This window comes from Petromyzon marinus, chromosome 22 (genome assembly GCF_048934315.1).
Source record: "Petromyzon marinus isolate PM22_M1 ecotype Great Lakes invasive population chromosome 22, UKy_Petmar_22M1.pri1.0, whole genome shotgun sequence".
NCBI lineage: Eukaryota > Metazoa > Chordata > Hyperoartia > Petromyzontiformes > Petromyzontidae > Petromyzon > Petromyzon marinus.
This window is the reverse complement of record NC_133688.1, coordinates 15,236,546-15,259,152: the sequence shown is the minus strand read 5'-3', so window position 1 is coordinate 15,259,152 and position 22,607 is coordinate 15,236,546. Positions and strand designations below refer to the sequence as shown.

General features: G+C 41.6%; 1 protein-coding gene across 8 annotated transcripts in view; it reads right to left on the bottom strand.

Annotated features, from left to right (window-relative positions):
- Window positions 1–22,607, bottom strand: part of LOC116944948 (ras-specific guanine nucleotide-releasing factor RalGPS2-like) — a 226,099-nt gene that overhangs the window by 30,562 nt on the left and 172,930 nt on the right. The gene's annotated exons all lie outside the window — the stretch shown is intronic.

The window sequence follows — 22,607 nt, the reverse complement described above, 5'->3', positions numbered from 1 at the left end:
GCTCGCTCTAGTGGAAAGAAGCCATTACTCCGAATAACTCCAAAGGCTATACATTCAACCTGGCACAAAAATGGACACGTGACAGTCTGGGCGAACAAATGCTCATTTCCACTAATGACAATGTTAGGTGGCGTTTGCCATCATTTCACATCGTTGATATTTTCCCACAGTGCGATGCCTTCTCCCATGCATTAGCATTCAGGAATGTGCCAATAACAATAATAAAGTTTTCCAATGAGCCGCAGTAATCCTGTCACTGAATGCTTTTTTTTCGATGAGGGGGGGGGCAGCATTTAAAGACTTAGCGAAGGGGCCTGGCTGATGCATCATGTGCGGAATCACATTGTTTTATTGCTTGAGCCACAGAGGGGCGTCATATCGCTACTTAGAATGTTTGTATTTCATCAAATAGTTTATTCACATTATTTGTCTGAATCTCCATAGCCCTTTATCAATCATCTGCTGGATGAAAGGGGTCGCTATGCCGGGTCGGTCACGGGCGTTGTGTGACCATACCTCATCACGTTGGTCAGCACGGATTCGGTGAGGCGGGGGAAGGGCAGGGACTTGTGCAGATTTCACTCACCACTGCTGTTAGCCATAGCCAGGAATGAAATGCGGGTCGGCAGATTTGTAGCACAGCACGCTAACCACTGTACCAACGATATATCCCCCCCCCCCCCCCCACAAAAAAACCGGGATATAAATAAATACAATTTGACGTTAATTATATAGGGCATTAAAAGGTTCATCTTATCTAACTAGATCTATGTCTCGTCTATAATTGTTGTCATCTCATGAGGATTTTATCAATTCCTTAGGACCTCCAATAGGCTAGCACCACCACTGCACCTATGACTGCACACTTTGGAAACCTGTCAGCCTTTTGGTTCTTCGCAAAACAACGTACAGATGGGTTTAACACATGGCCACTGAGCAAAACAACCCAGTTATCAGACATCTTACTCCAATGGACCAGGTCTGAGCTCAGCTCACCGCATAAAATCCTACTCTCCTGCAAGCATTGGGCATCCACTTCCATATCTGGCACCTTGCACAGCTAGTAGGCATAGATTAAAACAGAATCTCAACTGTGACCATGTGCAAACTACAGCTGGCTAAATAAAACACTGGGAAAAGCCCTGTGCCTTCATCACATTACTAACTCCTGCCGAACCCTACCCTCCCTCACCCTTGCTTGTCCCCACCTGATAAATTATCTGCGCTTTAGCCATGCTCAGGGGTAGGGTCTAGAGGCCAGAGCAATGCTGCCCGCATTATTCATAGCGATACTAGCAGCATTGTACTGTAATACTCGTCTCGAGGGGCTACCAGTAAAACATTATTACAATCATGGCTTTTTCCTTACTGCTTAACAAAGTTTAACGTGTATGCCTACCACTTAAATTGGATGACCGTACAGCCATATAAGACGTTCTACTGATGTGGTGAAACAAGTTTATAAACCCTAGTGACTCACTAAAAGTCGAGAAGACAATTACATTTTCTCTGCAGACATATAATCACATGACATTCATTAGAGCAAGGATGTTATGGAGGACGACTCAGAAACCACGGTGATAAAATAGTCGTGGGAATTTTCTTTTTAAAATTGTGCTTGAAAATCCAACATAAAAACAACTACATTGATTTCACGCATAAAAAAAATAACGTGAAATTCAAATATACTTGAAACTGGGATGCATTTAAGACCGTCAAATCGCTCTTTTTTTATACCAATGCTGTGGTTTCAGTATTTACGGCTATGAGTAATAAAAAAACAACCCCAAAAAACTCAGTGGTTTTCTGTTCAAACTTGCGTGGCGAGGCCCTCATCTCCTGTTCATAGCCATGCGCCAGCGGCAGATGTTTCACATTCCTATGGTGAGGGCAAACTCAATTAATAAAAACACTTATCGTAAAAGAGGATTAACAATTATCAATCATGTGGAATACACAATGCACTTTTAGTTTATTACGCTAAAATATTCAAAAATTCGACCAATCTCATCAAATCTCGGCAGCCAAGCAGCGGTTGAGCGTGCTGGGCAGCAGAGGGCAGTGCAATCAAATAAATAGTTGTTCTATACTTCTATGCTCCCGCATATATGTTCCCCGCCTTCACCAGCTTGGAACTGAGCAGAATGGTGATGTATGGCCAAACCCACCCCAACTGACCAGAATGGTGATGTATGGCCAAACCCACCCCAACTGAGCAGAATGGTGATGTATGGTCAAACCCACTCCCAACTCTCCCCCCACCCGATCTGCACAAAGTGGAAAGGCCCTCATCTTGAAGTGGGTTGGCAAGAGGACCGTACATTGACATGTGCAATATACAACAGGAAATATGTAATACAGTCCAGCGGTAAGGAAAGTCTTAAGACTTTTCCAGTGGCAACTGAATGGGATTTGATCAAGCTAATGAACTACTCTCTCTTAAAAAAAAAAAATCACAGACGTGTTTATTTATGCACGTGTAACTGAATTAAATGCCATAACCTATTAGATCCCAGCCACAACATTGCATCTGTCCCATTGCACACCACGGGACCAGAGCAGCCTTCACTTCAACAGACCAATAGTGTGAAAGTTCACACTTTCGACCCCCTCTGGCTTTCCCATAGCCCTAAAATGGATAACGGCCAGGTGGCAGGCTGGACATGTCAAAAGTCCACCTTTGAATTTTCAAAATAAAGTTGGCACGGTAACCCAACATTTGCCTCAACCCCCAGAGCTATTAAACCGCGCAGGCTGTCGTGTTTAATTAGGTGTCTGCATATTTTGTGAATCACGACAAAGTACAACTGAGGTAGCACAAAATTGGTTTATGCCTCGGCGTCCGTCCACTGGTTTGAATAAAATTAGCACGGTGTAAGCCACGTTACTCAAATGGTCAAGTTGCACATTGTGTCTATCCATGGTTTGCCTCAGAAATGAATCCAAAGACAATAAGCAGCAGCGTTATGTCAAGTCCACGTGGCATCCAGGACACAGTTCCAAAAAACACACCACTTTAGGAACCGCCATGACAAAATATGTTTTTATGAAAGTCATTATTTTTAAGAAGTCTCAAAATGCATTGTGTATATGCCTATGGGATTTTGTGACCATACTTGGTCAGTGCGCATCAGTGCAGGGGGTGCCCAGGACATGTTCATATATTACTGCCATTGATGTTAGTCATGGCCAGGAATCAAACTCAGGTGACTGCGTTTATAGTTCCCCCCCCATGACTGATGTGGTATGGGGGGGCCTTCATCCATCAATGTATTTCCAAAGAACTGTAATTATTGTTTTTTGTTATAATACACTTATAAGCAGTGTTATAATTTGGCATAATTATTTTAAAACGACCAAGCCACAATTGAATTTCAAACATACATTTGCTACTAATTTAGGGAACATTATGTTCAAACGTAAACATTATTGGAGATTCAAACTCAATTTGACTCATCGCCACAGTATTAAGCTCGTCTTAAGGGCAGTAGACAGACAGCAAGGCCTCCTTTTAGTCAGCCACAAAGGATGTCAAATTCCTTAGCATGGTTATTTGTGAGGCCGCAGTTGTATAAATGTGAAACACACCGTGTGAGATTTATACGAGGCTCTTCCATCCTCTTCCAAACCCAAACAGGCACGTTTCCTTAGCAATGCTTCACACACACACACACGCAGATAACCCTGTCCAAATCGTACCAGCTACCCCCTCCAAATTAGAAACAGACATCCTCAGTTGGGACGCAGCACAATGCTTTCAGAAAGCAATGATTTTTGTGGTAAAGACCAACAAGCATGCAGCTTTGGAACAGCAAACTGTAAACACCAACAGCTGCCAATGAAAGGCTCAAATTAATGCAAGCCTCAGATGTGGCCAAACATTGGATTAAAACAATAAAAAAATTCCAACTGCAGAGCTTTTGGCGAGTTGTTAAGAAGATAATTCTCCTACGTTGTTTTGATAGAAACGGTTATGGTGACTGCGCGTCACCGAACTAAAACCAGGGACCACATCAAAAATTTCACTTGGCAGCGTTTCAGATATTCACCACGACGCTAAATTTGCCGATCAATTCCTTGCCATACAAAAGAAAAAGACTACAACATCTTTATTGTTATTGTTTTTGTCTGTGAGGCTACTTAATTTCAATGGTACCAAACATCTTAAATGTTTTTGAATGCAAGTTTTTTTTTATTTTTATGCGCGGCTGGAGGTGGGCGGATAAATAAGTACAAATTGAGCTCCTGCATCACGGGAATTACTCAGATTTAAGGTTAATTGCATCTTAAGGCTTGTGATGCACAAGTCGAATCGTATGAGATATTTATGCATTTGATAAATTCACATTAGCAGATGTTTGCGTATGATTTGCACGTAATTATGAACGATTGTGATAAAAATTGTGGTACAAAATACAGAGCAAGCGAGAATATAAAATTAGTTTTTGCAGATGAGACAACAAAAATGATTGATTCTTGAAACAAATAAAAAATATTAAATTCTGGTAATTCATCAAAACGCCGTGTAAGGATACATCGTTACAGGCATAAAGAACATGTACAATCTGTGCTGTAGAGCATTGAAATGTCTCGCATCTAAAGATCAATGTTATTCAACCTTCATACTGAACAATCACATGAATCCTCGTGCTCACGAAGGCAGTATGGGACAGTTTAACCATGAACAAAAATTCCTTTTCAGACATTGATGTACATCTCTTACAGTATGCAGTATATATAGGTCTTAAGATGTAGAATCATTTTACACCCTGTCTTCAGATAGTTCTAAATATACGTCAGTACATCCTAACGCTTGACATTCTAAACCAATATAAGGCAGTCTAACTTTAACAGTGTGAATTTTTGGCGAACAATTCCTGAGCTGTGAAGCGCACTTTTATTTATAAACACGGGGACATTTTGAGGCAACATCTGTGGACACTCCTTCAGTCAGCATCTTGCATCGTAGCCTCTACTATGGAAACGAGTTACCCAGTGTAACACTGGGTACATTTCTGTGAACGAGGCGCTGCGGTGAAGGTGAAAGCGCGGCCCTGAAATTTGCTTGATCACACCGTTGCTGGCAGAAAGGGCCTCCCGCTAGGAAAGAGTTCTAGGATACGTGGCATACTCCTCCAGGCTAGCCAGACGTCTTGGAAGAGGTGGGAGTACCCACACTTTTCCCCATCACACACAACCTTTCGACCGTGAAAAACAACTGTTGCAAAAACATGTAACCACCGGTCAAACTAAATGTTTGTACCCTTCGAATAAAATGTTTTCAACCTTGGAGTTTCCCCCCCCCCCCCCACCAATTTAACCAATGTTTTTCTTTTGTTTTTGTTATTTCCTACATGCATTCGCAGATGTTACATTTTCCGGACAGCTGAACGAGATTTGTCATCTTCTAGACTGTCGGGCACTTTGTGCCTGGAGGTAGGCAGGTGTGCACCCATGGAAACTTGACCAGCCGAACACATGCGGCGGGAAACATCTTCATCTCTTGTCACTGGGTCCTCTCGCTGCTGGCGTCACACAAAACCCTCATGCCTCTCTCCAAGCCACAATAATGCTGAGCACGCTGACCAAATTTCCGTGGAAAAATGGGCCAACAGCGACTTGCTCCTCCTATGAAAGACTGATCATCTTCAACGAAGAAGAAGCAGCCTCCGACGACGTGTTAAAACGTCAATATGCATAAAGTACAGCGGTCCTCATGCCAGTTCAAACTTTCGACAGGTAGCACTAGGGAGCTGAAGAGCATCTTTGCTGAAGCTGCTGCCTACGAGCTTGGGGATGATGCATTGGCTGACCACCAAATGTTATTGTTTTGACTCTGGCTTTGGCAACGTGGTGATGAACCTAATTGCTCAGAACAAAGCTTGTGACCATGTTGGTGCGATCAAACATTATTTTCAACGCTGAAGGTAAAGGATTTCTAAGTGGTGGTGGTGGTAGTGCAGGAATAAAATAAATAAAAAAGCGCAAAGAATAAACGACCAAATGTATGAAAGGAAATTCATTCCCAGCCCCCAACTCATTGTCAGCTTTAATTAAACTTACACCAAAAATGAGCAATGGATAATTGCACTTATAAATTATCCCAGTGATAGTTGTGAAATGCCATCTATTAAACTGCTTAAAGGCAGCCAAAGCTATGTATGCTTGGGGTGGGCTGCACATGTTGTTGTTGTGGCTGGACTCATAAAGATGACACCGTCTCAAAGGACCTAACCCCAATATGCGGGAAGCCAGACAACAGTTATATGAAGTATTAAATTATCCATGTTGTGGGGGAATGGAAAATGTAGTTTATTTAAAAATAAAATTTCTAAATCCATCTCTATATGACTGTGTATGTGCGCATTATGGGAAATGGTTCAAGGACTGGTAGCACAGTGGTTATCATGCTGCACTAACCACAACCTGTTACCCTAACCCAAAGATAACATCAGCGGTGAGTGGTGTCTGGACCTGTTCTGTGCCTCCCCTAGGTCGACTCAAGCCGGTGTGGTGTGTAAACACCACTATCGGGAAAGCAAAAGCAGTTGGGGCATTGTCCTGTCCACACCACCCTCTGATGTTTCATTCCAACCTTAATAGGTGCTCACTTACAGCACTTGCCTCAGCGGCTTGTATGGCTTAATGGAGGATTTTCGTCTTTGTGTGCATGTATCTGGACGTACGCACGTATGTGGGAGCGAGAGTATGAGCATGCTTTTTATTAAAGTATGTAATTTTTTTTCCAGCCAAACATAACACGCTGGATTTAGAAATTACGACGGCCTTAAGAAGCACCATCAATTCAGAGTCCTTCTCCGTGTCTGGCACAAAACATTCTTAAACTTTAAACACTGCAGTGTTTAGCAAATGCCTCACGTTTTCTGCACGAGACATTACACAAATAACAATGACGCAAATCCGCCATAATTAACGCGACGCATGATTTCAAGATTCTACCTTTCATCATTACAAGAGGGAGGGAGGGAGCTATTGCAAGCTCCCGTGCAATGAAGGTTAGAGCCATAGCCCCAGGAGGCATGTAGTCGCTTTCCACAGATGAATGAAAACCCGATCCACCCCGTGACTTCCTCCACCATCTCGGATAAGTCTCAGGCTTTGAGGCCCTTTTCATCTCCAAGGTACCGGTGGCCGTGCATAAAGTCGAGGGTGGGATAGGATTGGGGTGGTGTTCCTGCACGGGATGGAAGGGTCAACGTCTTAAACAAAAGCCGAAGCCACTCATCCCTGTGGCACTTGAGTATTACTGCTTTCCCCGCAGGAGGCACTGGCAGCAGCAGCAGCAACAACAACAATGCATCGGTGCTTTAAGATTTCAAAAGTCTGCTGCAATCCCTCCTGAAACCTTGCAGTCACCCTGCCACGGGCCTCTCCGTCATAGTACTTAGCCATGTACTGGTTTAACCTTGGCCTGATGCCGGCACTGTAGAGATGTCCACGCAGGTTAATGAAAAGCCCTGCTTCAGGCATTACAAGCGACGTCTGCCTCCCATGCAAAAAAACAGGCAAAGCATTGCGATGGGGTCTGTAAGCCGGTTCTAAGAAAAATAATATAATAGGTGCTTGATGGATTATTGTTTTCAATTATCTATGGCTGGCCCTATCTAATTTTGGCCTGGAGAATTTTATCTTTCTACCCATTCACTGCACGAATGCTTAAAATTAATTCTCGGAAAATGTACGGGTAATGTTAAAACGTTGAACTGTGCAAAAACTACACAGTATACTGCACTTGTAATAACTTGGTAATGTCGTGATATTTTCAAAAATTTGCTTTCACCATGCATGCCTATGGAATGATGATGATAACATTGATGATGATGATGATGACGATGATGATGGTGATGATTGCTATAGCTCGAGTACTTTTCAAAGACCTAAAAACATGCCACCCATCACCCCTTCAAGCCCTTTATGACAGAAAACGTAAAGAGTTTCCAAAGAGTTGAAACCCCAAGGAATGATTGAGTTGTTTGCCTATAGAAGCACACAGTTATGGATAAGTGCCCTAAAATAATTATATAAATGATATAATATGCTCTCATTTGAGTGACAGCATATTTCTATCATTCTTTAGAATCTAGGACAAATAATGAACGTATATGTGAGGGGGAAAACAGCAAAAAAATATCAAGTCTTGAAATAATAATATACATTTAAGTACTATATGTTCGTAATATGGTGACATTTTTTGCCAATTTATACTATAAAAAATTTGGCCTGCATTCGGTGAATTTCATCATGGTATACTGAAGAGCATCACTACAAAGCATTACGAAGTATTTTACAGAAGTTAAACTCTGCTAAAAGGCAATACAAATGTCTTTCCATGAACAACGTTTCCTGAACTTTTGTCCAAACTCGTTAAATTAAACACAGCTCAAATAGGATGGCCATAATTTACTGTTTTTCAACGTTTCCCCAGCATAAACAATTTGATTTCACCCCCCATCATTACGTAAATGTAACGTCCCTGGAAACACAGCCATAATGAAACAAAAACAAACAGGTAATAAAACACAAAGCATCGCTGAAGTCACATTCACAAAACGCTGACGGAAATTCTGTAAGAGACCGCTCTCATCACCACCCGATTCATCATCATCATCATCATGATCAGATTCATCACACCATCGGCCTTCTCCATGCGCCGTTGGAAGGCGACTTCCTCCGTGCCCCTCCATCCTCCCAACGCCTCCCTCCCGTTAGATGCTTCAACCCTTGCTCTTGAGCAGCTGCAATCCATCTCGCTTGTGCAAAGTGCCCTCATGTCATCACTCAGTCACCCGTTTGGTTCTTCCCCTCAGGCGATTTTCCCCTTCGGTCCGACTCTTGTCACGAACGTGTGTCCAAACTGGTTGTACTTCTGGCAGGGCGTCGATCGTAGTTTCCACTTGGTTTTTTTCTATCAGCATTAGCCACGATCAATCCACTGCTTAAGGCCTTCCTCAAGCTGTTGCCGTCCAAAAGGCTCGAAAAACAAAGCAGCCAGCAACAAGCAGTGCTATTAAAGCTGCAGTCGATTAAATTCGTGCACTTCTTCTATCGAGAAAGGTGAGAAGAACTTGGGAGAAGGGACCATGGGAGGGAATTTCCAAAGCCAAGCAGCGTTAAAGTTACTCGGTCAATCTACCGAGCACCTACGCATGAACTCATTTCATTGCTGCATGTCCTCGGTAGACACTCAGTTCATTTACAATTCTTGGGTGCATCTCCATAATTATTCTCGGCCATAATGATGAAAATAATACGGTAAATGTGGCTGCAACTTCCTCAGTCAGCTGCATGAGCATTCGCAATGTATCAATCAATGTCGGAGCGTGAACTGACATATAGTTGTCGTTGCTGTTGTTTTTGTTGTCGTTACAACTCTTATTTTTTTATTTTATTGTTTAATATTTTTATTATTTTATTGTTTCCCTTTTTACGTGACTTTACCGAAAGAACCAATAATATGAACTCTTATTTTACCTTCATTTTATCGTTGCATTTATTAGACATCTCCTTGCAAATGTTGTTAATATGTTTCACTATTGTGCATCAGGTGTAAAGTTAAGAAAGTGAATAGAAAAAGTAAAGATTGCTTCGTTTGATCATGATGTATTAAAAAAAAGATAATGCATTAGGCCGGCGAGCTGCTTTTATAAATGAGTGGCCAACTCGAACGATGATTGTACTCTCACAAAAAAACAAGTTATTAAAATCATCCAACGCTTTGCGATGTCGTGGCATAGGTAAAGCTAAAGGTGCAGCTCTGTAAAGCGTTTTGCTCACGACACTGCTGGCCGAAGGGCTTCCACTAGAGGGAGCTCTGCAGAGTCCCTTCTCTCTCTCTCCCTCGAGGGAATTTGGCCGCACGTCTTAGAAAAAGCGGGAGCGTCCGCACTTTACCCCCAGTTTTTCAGTTTCAGTTTATTTATTTTGGTATAGCCCTGTGAGCCATTCGGCTCTTGAATCGGATGCAATCACAACAAACAAAAAAACAAAAACAAGAAAAAACATCTTAAAGTGACTATGTGACTGTGTAAACAGAAAATCCATGGAAAAAAACCCAGCAAAATATTCCTGAAAAAAGCACCGTACACCAACGCTGTGTGCAAAAAATCCCAGTGGGATGCAAGTCAAACAACAACAACAACCACAAGAAAACTTAGATTAAGGCCATCAGTCTAACTCCGTACTACAACAAAACAAACATGTCCAAACCAAAAAAAACTTTTCCAAATCACCAAAAAATAAAGCCATAATTGCAACGTAACAGTGATCACAGTAACAGTGACCACAGGGACTGTGACCGAATTTTTACCACCGAGCGGGACCTTCCGATGGAATAACTGTGGCATACTGCTGGGTGCACAGACGTTGGGGGTGGAGGGGTGGAGTAGAGAAGAGTGCCCCATTGTTTTAACTGCCACACTTGGAGATCGGCAGCTGTGCCATGTAAGCGCTTAATAAATGTAAATCCTTATCCTCAACTGCTGAGCGGTGCCATCAGTGGGAGAAGCTGCAGTTAGCCTTCGCCTCCGGCTGAAACGCGGCCATACGTAAGAACGCCGCAGCTTCCTTTGTACAGCACGTCCTTTCCGATCGTTTTTTTATATATATTCCAACAGAGCTGTTGGCTTTTGCTCGCGAAGCCTTGTGCTTTTACAATAGAGCCCTAGAAATCCTTGTAATCTCGTCGGGCAGTTCGCAATGGGTAGCCACTGGGTTTTTTTCTTTCCCTGGGACACACACGGTTACTTTGGCTGAGGTCAGCAGCTACCGGAGTTGAGCTTGGAGTCCAAGAGACTTACAATGCCACCACTGGCCCAGACGGCACACGGGCCTCCTAACGTTGTGGGCTTGCCAGCACCAGAGTCCCACTATTGCGTACATTTAAAACAAATGTTGAGCTGTGGCACAGTGGTTACAACTAAACAAATGATAGCTTTACGAAGTGGCTTACTGTGTGGAAATTTATAGCAGCCAAATCATCTAAACGCACGTTTCAAAATGTGGAGGGAAAACCGGACGACCCAGAGAAAAATCCAAGTAACCACGGGGAGAACACGCAAACTCCAAATATACAGCAGCAGGCATCAGGGTCAGGATCGAACCCACGACCTCCTGTATACCAGGCGAGGTAGTTAACATCTCCTAGCCACCGTGATGATGATGAGAGACACGCAAACTCCAAATATACAGCAGCAGGCATCAGGGTCAGGATCGAACCCACGACCTCCTGTATACCAGGCGAGGTAGTTAACACATCTCGTCACTGTGGCACACTGAGCTATGAACCAGGCCACCTGAATTTGATCCCTAACCATGGCTAATACCAGTGGAAAATAGTATCTTCATCTGTCCTGGGCACCCAATTCACCAACCTGCACTGTCCAACATGGTGAAGTATGGTCAAGCAACCCCCATGGCCAAAAAGCAATGGAGAGGCCTTCATCCAGTGGTAGGCTAGCTGGTTTGGATTGTTGCTAGAATAGCATATTATTAAAAAAATATACAATTACAAAACTTTGCATTAAATTCACTTGAGCAACAACAGAAAGCCATCATTTAATGTTGCACACACACTCGATGCACTCGTGCGCCGTGCTATTCAATTAATTTGCCGTATATCTCCAGCTCTGTTTTTACACCTATGCATACACACACGTATTACTGTTGGAGCGGGGTTTGCTCCGTTTACGGTGGAAAAAAAAGTACAAAGCACATCCAAGTGGTAAGCATTCTGAGGCTATGATTAATGCATCGTGGAGGGCTCTTGGTTGCAGCTGGCCCGCAGAAGAGTTGAATTGCTGGAATTGCGTTGTCGGTAATGCCAAAACCAGCTCTGAGTACAGACTGTGGCTGGACATGCTCTCAGCCCTGGGTAGGATCCAGAGGAACTGCTCTTCCATTACGTAATGCCAAATGAATGGCCCACTGCAGACAGTCTGGCCACAGACGCTCGCAAAACAAAAGGCAGAAATCTGTCGGGTCATCAGCTGCAAGGGTCAGACGCACTCGGCTGTGATGCCGTGGAGCTGCGGTGGTGGCCCGAACTTTACATTTATACCGAGCATGTGTGGATCGAGCGACTTACACTGTGACACACTCGTCGTGCGCAGTCCAAAATCATTACCAGCCATGGTCTATCCACTGCTGGACGAATGGCTCCCCACGCCGTTGACAAATCCACATGGCCGTGCCTAGCCGCAATCCATCTTACTTCATCACAAGAGCTGACCTCATCGCTACGTCTCCGCAGTGATTATCCTCTCGGGCACCTTCTCTCGTTTGGCTCTCTTTCCATCACAAGTTTCCTCCATTGGTCATCATTCCTTTTGGCGGTGCGCCCAAAGCCGACTTTTTTGTAACAGTCAACGTGATAATTCCAAATGGTGTTGGTTCTCTGATCCATGCATTATTCTTTCTATCTTTCAGAATAATTCCGAGCATGCATCTATCTAGGCTCATGTGTGTACATTTTAAGGATTTCATTCCAATTTAACGTTTGTCCATGCGTCTGACCCATATATCAGAGCGGATACTATTCAGGGATTGAAGGACTCTCATTCAAGCAAATATTATCTTGCTTTTTGTTTTCAAATGCAGTTTTCCAAAAGCACTCCATCCTGCTGTCACTTGCCTCCATTTCACGATTGTTATCCCTATGCACCTTCAATAATTGATCTCTGGGTGATTATATATATAGATAATGCTGTGTTGTGTTCTTCCAAACATTATAATGTTTTGTTGAGCAAACTTTGTTGTTTTCCCCGTACTTGCCTTGAAATCGACTTTGTAGCCCTTTTTTGTTAAGCTCTTAAATAATTTCCTATCGTTCATCTCCATTGGTTGTTACGATGTTTGTGCGTTGTCAGCAAATTTGAGATGTCTTCTTGGTTCTTTCGGTAAAGTCACATAGAATTGATAATAAAATAATAAAAATTAAGCACAATATAATATTTATTTTTTTATTTTTTTGTGCTTTCTTTTTATTACTTTATTTCAATTCCACGTGACTTTACCGAAAGAACCAAGAAGATGAATCCCTGCAGTCACGAAAGCTTTAAATCGAAATAAAAAAATCTGAGATGGTTAATATTTAAAAAATATGATTTATTATTTAAATAATATTTTATTATTTGAATATTTTTTTTATTATTTTATTGTTTTCCTTCTACGTGACTTTACCGAAAGAACCAACAATATGGTTAACATTTTATACAAATTGTGTGCATATCTTGGTAGTAATAACAGAAAATAATTGTCTTGAAAGCATGTGGCACAATTTTGTTTCCGGATTTTTACAGGTCACAAAATATCTCACATTCCTTTATATCACGCAGCTAATATATATGAAAATGGTGTGCAATCTTACTGGAAAACTCGGTGGTTTGTTTTTACAAATGGCTTGGCCAGTACCCTGGCAACCCAAGTGCATATTTCTAGTTTTGGCAAAGAAGTTATTCCTCAGTAAACCTCCAGACTGAACTTTTAAATCACCTGGACACACATTTGTATCTGTATACTTGGAGAATGGCTTGAAATCATGACTGAACGGATCCTTTTTTGTATTGACTTAAGGAAAGTTGGCTCGGGCCAGGATACATCGCTACAGGGGATGATGGCTGATGGTCCAAGTCTAATGATGGAGTGGCAGCCAATGGCGGGATGACATTCGAGAGGACTTCCACCACAAAGATGCAGCAATAATGTCAGCCGGTGTTGCAGCATCTGGGTGTTCTGGGGAGGCTTCATCCAGCAGTGGATATATCATGGCTAATGATGATAATGATGATTACTATGAACTGATACATTTGACCATTCAGTGTAAATATATCGTTTGCTTTTCATCCTACAAAAAAAAAACCCACATTTTCCTTTAGAAATGTTATGCTATCTATACGAAGTATTTTCCAACATTCCTGCTGAATTATATTTGAAAGGTGTCCAACTTCAAAACAAACCACGTCAGTGTTTTCTTCCAACATGTGGCTACAGCTGACATTCATGCTTATTCTATAAAAGCCGTGGTCACAGACCAATGTTGATGACTTCCCATCAACTGCCAAGTCATTTCAAAGTTGTTACGATAAACGCTGCAGTTATAAGATCAGAAAAAAAAACATATTGTGCTTGTAAACCTCTATCTTTGTTTTGTTCTTGAGACCAGGCTCTCAGAAAAGTGGTGTTTATATCTTTAAGTCCTGACTAAAAACCCATCTTAAAAATATAAAAATACATACAGTTGTGTTCCTCTTTGGCTCTTTATTCTGCCAACAGAATCTTTCTGTAATTTTTCTTCTTTTCATGCACGGCACCTAGATACTTTTTTGCGAGAGGTTCCTTATCAGTGCACATTACTACTATTAACGTTATATCGTTACTCGTGATGCCATACCTTTTGAATGAGGAATGCTAAATTAGTTTATGTTTTTTATATTCTTTTAATTATAAAAGTAATAATCATACATGATGTGCATATCATGAGGCCTCCTTTGCCAGTACCAAAATATAATAATAATAGGGTTTTTCCCATTTTTTCTGGCGACAAAACTGAAACCTTTTGCAAAGAATACTGCAAAACTGATTATCAGTGTTTTTTTTTGTTTGCATTCTGACTGCAAGGGTTGTGGTTAATGTAAACATGATTCCTTGCAAAAGGTGTCAGTTTTGTCGCCAGAAAAAAGGGGAAAACCCTACTATTATGATGTACATATTTCAGCGTTTTAAAACACATATCAAGAAAATTCAGAAACCAAACTTCAAATGCATTTTGTTAACTGTTAAGAATAGTAAATTGGCTTGAGATCAGCTCAAACACAGGAGCAAGATGGATTGTGGTATCCGCAGGACCATGAAGGATGGCGATGACATGAGTGCATCATCTAGCAGTGAATAAATAGTGGCTAATGACGAACATGAAAACAATTTGTCTTCCTCGAAATGAGAAAACATTTTTGTTCACGCTTGATAATAACAAAAATATATTCCATGTAAATTCACATTCTAATTTCGAGCAAACACTTCCCAGGAACAGTGACATATGGACATACTGAATACGCTTACATTTTCAAAACGTGACTTTACCGAAAGAGCTAAGAATATGAATTACTGCAGTCGCGAAAGCTTTAAATCAAAATCTCTTCAACCTATGAAAAAGGTTCCTTGTAGGTCTGGCAGCTATCAGCTTACAGCATCTGTAGACAAAACAATGGATCAGAGTAGCCTCGTTCGTCTGCTCAAGTTCTCACGACGTCGAAATGGTATTCTTGAGTTGCCATCAAAAGTCACAAGAATGATCCGCTACCATTACCATCAGCTATGGTCTATCCACTGCTAGACATAGGCCTCCCGATGTCTTTGCTATATCCACTCGTGCACACATTTCCTGCCCAAGCTGACTTTTCTTTTCATATAATCATCGACATGACGCAACTAATTTGCAGTTTGTCATCTGAACTATGAGTTCCACTTTCGGTCTTTCAGTCCGATTCCTGACACGTAGTCCCTCCACGTTTTGTTTGTTGTGTACTTTTTATTTTTTGTTCCACATTCTGTCACCATTATACAACCCACGTTTCCGATTCCTTTGTCATATCGAATTAAATGCGCCGATTAAAACCCGTTTTTACTTCAGGCTTTTCCATGACCGAAGTTACATTTCCCAAACCACTCCATCCTGCTCTCGCTCACCATCTATTAGGATTCCCAATAATATGACGTCGATCCGAATGCGCCTTGGATTATTTTCCCTAGATATAAGTAATCCGAAGCGTCATCCCAGTTGTGTTCCTCCAAACAATCGCTTATTTTTTTGTTCAATGAGCTTGTGGAACGTGACTTTTATTTTGCTCATCGGGTATTTATCTTTAGCCCCGACGTCATAGCTTTCTTTGTTAAGTTCTTTAACGGTGGTAAATAAAAAAAACACGACAACATTACCACCAACCTTTTTTTGTTAAATAAATCCAAAACAGACCGAAATCTTTCTGGGGGGGGGGGGGCATATATCTTTGTTAGTGTTCACATCAAATATTGTCGTTATGGCCACGAGCAGGTCTGTCTGTAAGAAAAACAATCTCCTAGTGCACGCAACCATTGGTGACCACATAGAATTCACACACACACACATCGGCGGGTCCTATCACGGACATGTGATCGCTTACGTTATAAGCAATACTTTTATGACGGCATGTTTTATTTGTTCATAAAAACCAAAGTGATCGCAGATGTTTACATTTGATAGTCTGCGTGTCCTACCCCATGCAGTGTAACCCTGCATTTTTCTTTTTAAATGACATACAATATTGCATGACGTGCACTATACAAGCATGTGTGATGGGGTCTGTTTTTTCACTCCACGCCAGTACCTGTATTTACAATGGAAAGTCAAGATAAGCGTCTAGAAAGGCCTTTTGAAGTATTAGACATGTCCATTATGCTTTGGGGGGGGGGGGGAAAGTTGGGTTCATATGTTTTTATTTGCTGATCATTGAAAGCATTGAGAGCAACACTGAGAGTACATTACGACAAAATACTTCAACTTAAACACTCTATCTTGTTACTTATGTATTGACAGTGGGAAATATAGTATAAGCGATTGAGCTTGTGCACAACTGCTGAATGTATAATATATATAGAAAAAACGTTGAATGTCCCATTATCTTTAAAGGTAGACTTTGATGTCTGCCTTCATGAGGAAATCACTGCAAGATAAGCGTCTTTGACACGGCTTGTTTTTAGAGCTCAACTGAGACAAATGAAGTACTGGATCTATGTTTTGAGGATAAAATGGAAAGGATAAGAAAGTACGAGTGGGCACGTAATCGGGGAAACGAGAGACCAAAACAACAGATGGGCAACTGTAAGGGGGGCAGTCATCGTTGAGACTTCTCCACAATGCCCAATTGTAAATGTACTTTGTTTTTTTAATACATACATCCTTGACAAACGGACTTGAAACAAATCTCAACGCACCAACATTATTAACGTCCAGTACACAGCCTGCGGACACGCACGTGGCGGCTCCATCGCAACGCTGTTGCACTGCCGTCCTAATTTACAATTCAAAGTATGGACATCGTCACGTGAGCGACATCTACTCGAAACAAAGCTGCAACCTTTATGGACCGCTCCCGATTATAATTTTTTTACAGGAATTAAAAAGCAATGTTGATCTGATGCGGGCCAACAGTTTCACATGTATTCTCCCATTCACTGTAGCCCTTCTCACGCTATTTTACCACCCAAAGTGATCTTGATAACCAGGACATCTGGGGCAAGAATGGCACAGCAGATATTTTCTCTCTTAATCTTTACCAAGCGGTGCCTACATTAATATATTATTAAGACCATATATAATACAATCCTCTGACATCAAAGGCAAAGAGGTAAAGGCACAGTACTGCAATTTCTTGCTCACATCACTGCCGGTGGAATAATTTCTACGATAACGAGCACAAGAGACTCTCCTCTCGAGGGTATTTGGCCTACTCTTCCACACTGGCCACAGTCGTTAGAAGAGATGGGAATAACCCACACATTATCTCACCACACGCAACCAACCAATTTAACCATTTATACTGCTGGATGACGGTACGGTGTTGAAGAAATCTTCCCGTAGTTTCAATTTTCTGCGCAAAAAAAAAGAGAATGAACCAGCAATATTGAGACTGCGAGTTCAGTTTGTTAGCCATGGCACCATAGCAGCATCCCGCGACATGTCGGTTAAAAAAATATATCACGGTGACAAAACGCCATTTTTTTTTGCTAAAGTAAATTATGAAACGTGCAGCAATTGTAGAATTGCATAAAACGATAGAGGTCAACTAGTAGCGAAACTAAATAAAGTACACCGTCGCGATTCGGCACAATGAGGTTTCATTACTTCTTCACAATGTTGTGAGTCGTGCCTCTGCACGTTTTGCCTTAGAACGTTCGGCCAAGAAGCGACGCAGTCACAAGCAGAGGACATTAGAGGTCCGTGCTTCCACCTCCAGTATCTGATCTGGATTCGTTTTCGACAACCGCATAGCTGTCCTTAACGCTTATCAGTGCCTACCTTATTGCAGACCAATTCGGACCTTATTGGTCACCCTGTGCCCCTTATAAATCTCAACGTTCATCCTACAAAGTCCCATCACAAGGGAGAAACATAAACAGACAAAAAAAGTTCCCATATTCAAACCATACCTGTCAACCCCATCACAAGGGAAAAATATAAATAGACAACACATTTTTCTCCCCGTATTGAAACGGCTGGACACCGTATGGACCTAAAAACTCATTTTCCCTGTACAAAAATACGGGTAAACCGCATGGGTTGACAGATATGCAACCGACACAGGTCTAAACAATGCGTGGAGGGGATTTCGTTGGCAGTGGTGCACATGCACGAATCAAAACAAATGTCACCACATTCATCATTAACACTGCCTAACAACAGAACATATATAAGAATAAGAATACTGGATGTACATTTTATATAATGCTCTCAGAGCAGAGGGCATAGGCTGATGGACTTAACATTGGAGATTGTACCTTATACTGTGGGGCCCTGCAAAAACTGGTAAATATAAGAAAGTTGACAAATTCAGTGTTTTACTAATATACAGTGCACAGGTTTTACATTAGTGGACAATGAGTTGCATGCACACCGTGTGGATATTATTTACTTTGCCACGATGCATTTTTTTTGTTGATTTATTATTAACTAGCGGTAAGGGCTTAACCGATGCTCAATGTTTGTCGGGACAAAAGTGTTTATATGTCAATACGAAAATTAATTTGTCAACTCTCTTAAAACGTCCCAACTTTTCCCAGGGCACCACAGCGTACAGTACAACGCCCAACTGTGTTTAGTCACTCCCCCCCCACCCTTCTGCTCTGAATGATGGGCCTTTGCCTGAAATGTCAGCTTGTCATGGTTTTTGTTCTGTCATCAGGCAATGTTGATGATTAATTTGGAAATTCGTTAATTAATTTTAACAAATGTAAGTCGTGTTGCGTGTGCCGCACCTTAGGCTAAACACAATGCATTGTTAGTCCATGTAAATTATTTGAAACAATACATGAATCCCACGAGACACCAAATTCATATTTTTCTATGGGAGTTGACTGAGAGAAGAGTCATGCACAACATGACCTTATACACTCCATTCTTTAAAGTTTGGAAGGCGAGGAAAAAGCTCATTGACAAAATATTAAAACAATTCATTTTGTTTCTTTAAAACAATCTGATTGAGAAAGTTTTAACCAGCCAAAATCGACACAACTTGCTAATTAACAACCCGAGTGATAATAGTTCCAGTAAAACAATACACTGGAGTATTTTGACAGCATTTATTATGCATTTATTATGCACCGTCATTCAAGCAAAACCACTGGTACATTTTTTGTGCATGTCTACATGTTTTTACGAACTACAAGTAGATGTAATTTATAGTTGACTTTTGCATTGCATTGTTCATTCACCTCATCGTATCCACATTCAATGCTTTAACACAGAATAACTTCACTCTCCACCCTAATTGCTATTCAATCAGCTGTGTTCACATTGAACAACAGAGTCAATCTGGCTGTCATCAACAAAGTCCATCGGGGAGTGATGTGCAAGCTGCGTCTAATTAGCACGCTGATGTTCCTTCCTTGTGGAGGGTCTTTCCACTTGAATACCCATTGATGTTCAATTGTAGTATATGTACTTATACATATCACATGGTTCTATGGCTTTGGGAATGCTCAGCTATGCATACAGCTGTTGGCTCTTCCCCACCTCCACCCTTGTGTTTCGGAACACAATGTTCCATTCTTCGAAGTAATAGTGCTCCTTAAGTGTTGTCCCTTCCCCCAGACACCTTTCATTGTTTATAAATGACCACATTTCAACTTTCCACATTGTAAAGTATATTTGGATGAAACGTCGCATTTTAAAGGCAGCAGCAACGGCAGGAAATAAAGAAAAATAATCGTGAATGGCTACGTCAAGCAGGAAAAATTTGGTGTTTATTTTGGTTCAGTTGTGCCGAATGAAAACAAATTACATTTGGACAAGTATATGCAGACTTGAGATTTTCATGGTGAAAATGTCTTAAGTGGCTATTTGCGTTTTGTTGCAAGTCTATTTATGTATAAATCTTTTGCAATTCATATGCGCGCACATGCAGTAAATGGAATCTGAAAGAGTTTGATCTAACAAAAAATACGCCAAGTTCTACTTGGTACAGAGCTGCTCGCCAGTCCTGTGTGTTTACCCAGAGGCCCCTGTCCTGCAAACAACCAATGAAACAACAGAAAATGCCACCTGGCATGCCCCGTACAGAAATGCCATTGCCCCAACCAGAAGGCAGTGGTTTTTTTTTATTTGCTCCAAACTCTCTGGGAAAAAAAATTGCACAAATACAGCCCGGCCTGGGCAGAGAGAAGCCCCCCCCCCCCTCTTCTGTTGTGCCAGTTGGCCCGGGTGGAGAAATTCTCACCGAGGCCACAAGGCGCAGCGGTGGTTCATAAAAAAACCTCGTGTGCCACACAGAAGCGCGAGCGATCTCTGTTACTTCATTACGCAGCCGCGGCGCCGCAAGGTGTGTCCACCAACACAAGCAGAAGTGCACACTCTGTCAAATATGGTATACGCTGCACGTAAAATGCATAAGCCAGACGAGCCAGAGATCCCATGTATATCCTTAACAGCCTATTGGCGAGCACCTATTGAGGAGGCCGGCCCGCATGGCACACAAAGGGGATGGGTGGCCAAAGCACACCTGGCTGCCTTTATCCAAGGTACTCATTTGAGGCTGAATCAACCTAGGGAAGGGCTAGAACCAGTTCTGATATACACCAATGATGTTTGCCATGAATGGAAATCGCATGCGGTGTAGCTCAATGTGCTAACCTCAAGGCTACAGCTCCCCATTATATGCGTATACATGCGCAGGCATAACACCGTTTTTTTGTTTGTCTTTCACTATCGTGGGTGACTATTTAGAGTACGGCTATCCATACATGCGCAAATTTTGTTAAATAAGTGCAATTTGTTACGGCGCTTGGAAGAATGTTTCTTTTTTTTCCAACCGGGCTGTTCTTCTTCCTTTAATAACTTTAGACATTACTCAATGTTGCTAGGAGAGTTTCCTTGAGCCTGAACCTCGGAGGTCAGCGAGTCGGTCGGGAATTCTGCAGTATGGGAGCGATTGACTCTCTCCCTTTTATTTTTAACTGGAAGCAAATGTTCGCATTTTTAATCTCGGATGTTCATATACATTGCGAAAGAAAAGTCTTGGTTCGTTAAACGGTAAAAGATCAGCGGGCAAAATGGCCCGGTGTCGGAGAGTATGCCGTGCCGGCAATGAACAGAACACATGTAAATCGGTATTTTTCAGATAGGTTGCTATTCCTTTGCCACGATGTTTCTGCAGAGGGGTAACAGCAGTGAACCTGCCCACCAGAAAGAATACGTCTTCCTGGCACTTAGAAACTAAACTATTTTCATTTTACTCAATTAAATAGATTTTTCAAAAGCAACCGAGCCACAAATGATAGCTCAACGAAGTGGCATGTCAGGCGGACATTTATAGCAGACAAATACTCTAAAAGCATGTTTATAAACGAGGAAGGGAAAACCGGAGGAACCGGAGAAAAATCCTTCCGACCACGGGGGAGAACATGCAAACTCCAAATATACAGACGTCAGGGTCGGGGATCGAACCCATGACCTCCTGTTTACCAGGCAAGGTAGTTAACATCTTGCCACCGTGGCAAGATGTTAATATTTAAAGCACTGAAAGATGCTGGAGGGCCCACGCCCTATAAAGTGTACTTTCACATTCTCGTGCGTTGAAATGTAATCTTGCACAAAATGTTTGGGACACATGGTTTAAATCTTTTTTTAATACATTAATATCAATGTTTACATTGCTAAGGGAAGGAGGAATTTAAAATTAACATGTGCTACATTGTAATACAGTACATAAATTAATATTGCTACCCATAAAAAGAGGGAACAGTGCCAGCCAAGTTTTGTTGAGCATCCTGCGGAACCCCTAATTAAGAGAAAATGCTCTTGTTCTGTAATGGGGATGCCTGCTGAGCATGTTCCACTTAAAATACTTGGTCAAGCTATGCACTTTTAATAATATAGATTAAAAACTAATTTTCTTTGGTTCTTTCGGTAAAGTCACGTAGAATGAGAATAAAATAATAAATTGATAAAATAAAATAACACAATGATATTCTCACGACGTTTCGGCCACAACACAAGCGGCCTTCATCAGGTGAAGGGACGAGACTGTCTGGTAGGACAGCGCTGTCCTACCAGACAGAAACGTCGTGAGAATATAATTGTGTTATTTTATTTTATCAATTTATTATTTTATTCTCATTCTACGTGACTTTACCGAAAGAACCAAAGAAGATGAATCATTGCAGTCACGAAAGCTTTAAATCGAAATAAAAACTAATTTCTTTAGAACTACTTTGTGTTTAATTTGCTGTCCTTCCCCTGCACCACCAATTTGCGCGCTTGGCCAGGTACGGTGCAAAAGAAGTTCAATATGCACACGTACAATTATGCAGCATGTCCAGCACTAACTTATACCTGTGCC